This window comes from Bos taurus, chromosome 23 (assembly GCF_002263795.3).
Source record: "Bos taurus isolate L1 Dominette 01449 registration number 42190680 breed Hereford chromosome 23, ARS-UCD2.0, whole genome shotgun sequence".
NCBI classification, from domain to species: Eukaryota; Metazoa; Chordata; class Mammalia; order Artiodactyla; family Bovidae; genus Bos; species Bos taurus.
In genome coordinates, this window is record NC_037350.1 from 4,270,049 (window position 1) to 4,276,048 (window position 6,000).

Genomic DNA, 6,000 nt, shown 5'->3' on the forward strand with positions numbered 1-6,000 from the left:
GAGAAAGAGTCCTGTGAGAGTGATAGTTAGTCAATTTTAGGCTTTGGGAAGCTTGTGTCGAGGGTAGCAAAAGATAAGAGCAGAGATGTAGGGAATGGGGACAGGGCTGGAGAGAGAGAAGGCAGATTCCAAAGAATCTTGCAGGATTGCAGGGAGGAAATAGCAGGAGGAGGTGTGCACTGCAGATAAATCACTGACTACAGTGAGAAGACAGGTTATCAGGCAAAACTGGAAGTAGAAAAGCTAATTCAATGCCATTCCTGTGACTCTGGGGATAAAAGGATAAGACAGAAGCAGAGGGGACAGGGGGAACGACTATCAGCATACTGATGCTGAAAACTCAGCCTCTGTGCACTAGTGCTGAATTGAAATCAAAAACAGAGATTTGGGTGAAGTAGAAAAGAATAGCATTGTTGCTTTGCTAAGCAAAGAGGGAAACAGCAAGCTGTGCCCTCAAAACTGTGTGTCTGGACCTGGGGGGATTTGCTGAGGAGTTTTATAGCAATGGTTCAAGAGCTGGGGTTGCTGATAAGAATCCTGATGCATGCAGGTCCTGATCTTTTAATTTGGCCTCAGGTGATATCCTGTTGGGCTTCCCTGGTGGCTCAGATTGTAAAAGAATCTGCCTACAATGTGGGAGACCTGGGTTCTGATGAACTTCTGTTCTTGAAGTTATTAAGCTCTGACCTTCTCCGGAATAAAGTAAGCTTCATTAAGTAGTTCAGTTCAATTCAGTCGCTCAGTCATGTCCGACACTTTGTGACCCCATGGACTGCAGCATGCCAGGCCTCCCTGTCCATCACCAACTCCCAGAGGTTACTCACTCATGTCCATCAAGTCAGTGATGCCATCTAACCATCTCATCCTCTGTCGTCCCCTTCTCCTCCCACCTTCAACATTTCCCAGCATCAAGGTCTTTTCCAGTGAGTCAGTTTGATTTCTGGTTCCTCTGCCTCTTCTAAATCCAGCTTGAACATCTGAAGTTCGTGGTTCACAAACTGTTGAAGCTTGGCTTGGAGAATTTTGAGCAATACTTTGCTAGTGTGTGAGATGAGTGCAATTGTGTGGTAGTTTGAACATTTTTTTGGCATTGCCTTTCTTTGGGATTGGAATGAAAACACCTTTTCCAGTCCTGTGGCCACTGCTGAGTTTTCCAAATTTGCTGGCATATTGAGTGCAACACTTTCACAGCATCATCTTTTAGGATTTGAAATAACTCAACTGGAAATCCATCACCTCCACTAGCTTTGTTCGTAGTGATGCTAAGACCCACTTGACTTCGCATTCCAGGATGTCTGGCTCTAGGTGAGTGATCACACCATCATAGTTTTCTGGGTCATATAGATCCTTTTTGTATAGTTCTTCTGTGTATTCTTGCCACTTCTTCTTAATATCTTCTGCTTCTGTTAGGTCCATACCATTTCTGTCCTTTATTGAACCCATCTTTGCAGGCAATGTTCACTTGTTATCTCTAATTTTCTTGAAGAGATCTCTAGTCTTTCCCATTCTATTGTTTTCCTCTATTTCTTTGCATTGCTCACTGAGGAGGTGTTCTTATCTCTCCTTGCTATTCTTTGGAACTCTGTATTCAGATAGGTATATCTTTCCTTTTCTCCTTTGCCTTTCTCTTCTCTTCTTTTCACAGCCTCCTCAGACAACCATTTTGCCTTTTTGCATTTCTTTTTCTTGGGGATGGTCTTGATCCCTGTCTCCTGTACAATGTCACAAACCTCCGTCCATAGTTCTTCAGGCACTCTATCAGATCTAGTCCCTTAAATCTATTTCTCACTTCCACTGTATAATCATAAATGATTTGATTTAGGTCATACCTGAATGGTCTAGTGGTTTTACCTACTTTCTTCAATTTAAGTCTGAATTTGGCAATAAGTAGTTCATGATCTGAGCCACAGTCAGCTCCCAGTCTTGTTTTTGCTGACTGCATAGACTTTCTCCATCTTTGGCTGCAAAGAATATAATCAATCTGATTTAAATATTGACCATCTGGTGATGTCCATGTGTAGATTCTTCTCTTGTGTTGTTGGAAGAGGTTGTGTGCTCTGACCAGTGTGTTCTCTTGGCAAAACTCTATTAGCCTTTGCCCTGCTTCATTCTGTACTCCAAGGCCAAATTTGCCTATTACTCCAGGAATCTCTTGCCTTCCTATTTTTGCATTCCAGTCCCCTACAATGAAAATGCCATCTTTTTTGGGTGTTAATTCTAGAAGGTCTTATAGGTCTTCATAGAACCGTTCAACTTCAGCTTCTTCAGCATTACTGCTCTGGGCATAGACTTGGATTACTGTGATATTGAATGGTTTGCCTTGGGAATGAACAGAGATCATTCTGTTGTTTTTGAGATTGCATCCAAGTGCTGCATTTCGGACTCCTTTGTTGACTATTAAGTAGTTAACATCTTCCATTTGTTGGGGGTTTTAGTTCCCTTAAAAGCTCAAAGATATTGTCATGTGTATCCCTTGAATAGGAACCAAGGCCCTGCCTCAAGTCTGTTCTCTTGTTTCTTGGCTGCTCTTCCTTAGTCTCCTCAACCCTCCTTCCCTGATTAGCAACTGTTTGAACCTGCCCCTTGAAACTCTGGGAAGGTCATGGAGGCTCTCTCTGTTAGTCACTCAGTTGTGTCCAACTCTTTGCAACCACAAGGACTGTAGCCCACCAGGCTCCTCTATCCATGAACTTCTTCAGGAAAGAATACTAGAATGGGTTGCCATTCCCTTCTCCAGGGGATCTTCCCCACCCAGGGATCAAACTAGGGTAGATGGCAGGTATTAGGGTAGAATTATTGCAGGTAGATTCTTTACCATCTGAGCCATCAGAGAAGCCCCATGAAGGCTGAATGAAGCCTCAGTTCATACAAAAAAAAAAAAACAGAGGACACAGTTAAGTCTTCTAAGCCCAGGAGCCGCACAGAGTCCGGCTCAGTTTCAGTATTAGTCCTACTTAAATCAAGGGTAACACCCAAAATCTAGCCACCGTGTCCTCAGGGACCCAGGGGGTGAGGTCTTATGAGATAGGCTTCCTGGGAATGGCCTTCCAACATGTGAACGAATGGCTGTGAACGAAGCAGCATTCCTTGCCACTTTCGTGCCAGCAAGACCATTCACTGGTAGCACCTCTGTAACCTAAGCCAACTCTGTTTTTATACTAACTGAACAGGCTCCCTGCAGTCCAGAGAGTGGCTTCTGTGTCCTTGTCAGCAGCGCCAACAGGCAATGCTGCACTGTTCCTGGAAGAGGTGATGACATTTGTTCCTGAATAAATCCCTCTGAGTTGACTAAGACTGTGTTTAATCAAACCTCTTTGTTGCTGATCATTGCCATGATTTCTCCTATTTCATCTATTTATTCATTCAATTCATTCATTGAATAACTCCTTGGAAGTAAGTTTGTGAACTTTCTTCTGTGCTTCTAGCAAGACTGGTTTCTTTTATTTGAGTGAAACTTGCTGCAGCTAGCTAACAAAAATGTAATTTTTTTCATTTTCTATTTTGTGAAAAACAAAAAGTGTTATGCTGTGTTTGTTACCATCCCCCAAAATGCCATTTTATTTTAGAGTCAATTGAAAAACAAGACTTTGAAGACTTTTAAGTACTCAGGCTAATTAAATGCCTTGAAAACATTGGACACTAAATAGAGAATTAGTCAGCTTGGGGAAAAAGTGGGGGAGTAGATAATAGGGAAAAATAGGCATGTTGTTAAGGAAAATCATAATTCCCAATTCCACTTTTTGTGATGTGTGATTTAATATTGGTGCTTTCTAAGGACATGACCACATTATCTAATTATCAGTGGAATAAAGTGGTTTTCTGGTGCCAAATGCTACATCCCATAAGACTAACCGCTGATGAGATTAGAAAAGTTTATTGACTGTTAGAGATTCTGGTCTTTTGGCATGGATTAAAGTAACTACATAACTTTTTAGGCCTACTATTATCTAATTTCTACATAGGAAATTGGCAAAGAAATATTGTTTCCCAAAGGTATGTATTTATATGAAAATCTGCATTAATGCCTATTAAATGAAATTGGTATATAATATTACTCAGAGGAAAGAAAATTCTAAGAGAAAAAACGATTGAAATTGTTTTGTATTTCTCATTGCACAAAAAATCCTTCAAATAAAAATAAACAAATCAAATAACTATCTTCCTCATTTCACAATTTTAAAACTGCCTGAAATCAATTTGTATTCTGTCATTTTTTAATCTCCTGCCTTTCTCTATTCTCTCCCTTTTTTCCTGAAAGTCTAAAATATAAACTAAAACTTGATATTGTTTACTGTATATATTTAGCAAATATAATAGGCTAACTTTAAAAACAACTTTATGAGGTATAATTTACATACAATTGAAATACATCTGTTTTTAAGTATACATTTTGATCAGTCAGTTAAATCACTCAGTTGTGTCCGGCTCTTTGCGACCCCATGGACTGCAGCACGCCAGGCCTCCCTGCCCATCATCAACTCCCGGAGCTTGCTCAAACTCATGTCCATTGAGTCAGTGATGCCATCCCACCATCTCATCCTCTGTCGTCCCCTTCTCCTCCTACCTTCAATCTTTCCCAGCAGCAGGGTCTTGTCCAATGAGTTGGTTCTTTGCATCAAGTGGCCAAAGTATTGGACGTTTTGATAGGTTTCGACAAATATACGTGCCCCGTGAAACCATCGCAGTTAAGCTACAGAACATTTGTATCAGCCTCAAAGTGTTTTCTTGAGGCTTCCCCAGACAATTTACCTCTCTTCCAGCTGCACTTACCCCCACGCTGCTTTCTGCTGCTATCAATTGACAGTTTTCTTTTCTAGAGCTCTGTATTCATGGAATCACACACCATGTGCTCATCTGTTTCTGGCTTCTTTCATTCAACATAACGTTTTTAAGATCCATCCATGATGCTGGATCTACCTTTTTTTTTTTTTAATATTTAATATTTATTTGGCTGCACCAGGTCTTAGTTTCAGCCTGCAGGATCTTTAGTTGTGCCAGGCAAACTCTTAGCTGTGGCATGTGGGGTCTAGTTCCCCGACCAATGACTAAACCAGGGCCCTCTGCATGGGGAGGACAAACTCTTAGCCACTGCTCCATCAGGGAAGTCCCTTGAATCGTATCCTTTTGAATGGCTATATTTCATTTTGATTATTCATTCACTTGTTCATAGACAGTTGGGTTGTTACCAGTGTGAGACTGTTCTGAGTAAGTCTGCTATGAATGTTCATTTACAAGTCTGGATGGTGATGCTTTCATTTTTATTAGATATTAGCAGGAGGGAGAAAATTGACTCTAAAAGAAAGAGGGGAGAGAGAAACATTTGTTTGGAAATAGTGGGTTGGCCAAAAAGTTTGCTCAGATTTTCCCATAAGGTACAGAAAACCTGAGTGGACTTTGTGGCCAGTTGAATACATTAAAAAATTAAGTGAAGTACCATCCCGTTTGTGATTTCAGGAAAAAGCAGGCGAGTTGGCTGACCTTTGGAACGAGGATACTGGGTGTTTCTGAAGTGGATTTGAGCTTCAAAACACTGTATTTCAATCCGTGTGTGGGGAGAGTGGTGAAATTCACTTGGATGGGGCCGTGGCTGGAAAGAATGACCTTCGTCCAATGTGGAAGGCCACGGTTCCCTCAATGTTTACAGCCACCAAATGCATCATGTTCTGAAAACTCAACCTGATGAGCTTTTCTTTTCAGTTCAAAATTAAATGTTCCTGTCTATTGTTTTTGCAAAGAAAAGGAAAAGAAAAGAGTAGGTTAGAAAGCAGTTGTGTTTGTTGAAGACAGGTTATCTAAAACACAGTATGTTTGGGAGGAAAATGTTATTGCTATCTTTAGAGAAGTCTTACTTTACAGAGAAAGCTTGCACCCTATGAACAAAAGAGTAAGCATTTTAAACTCATTTTAGAGAAGGAAGCTGAAGTAAATAATTGTTGACTTTGTGAATATCAGGTATCTGGTTAAAAACAGAGAAAATTTCAACACTTTGATCTCTTAATC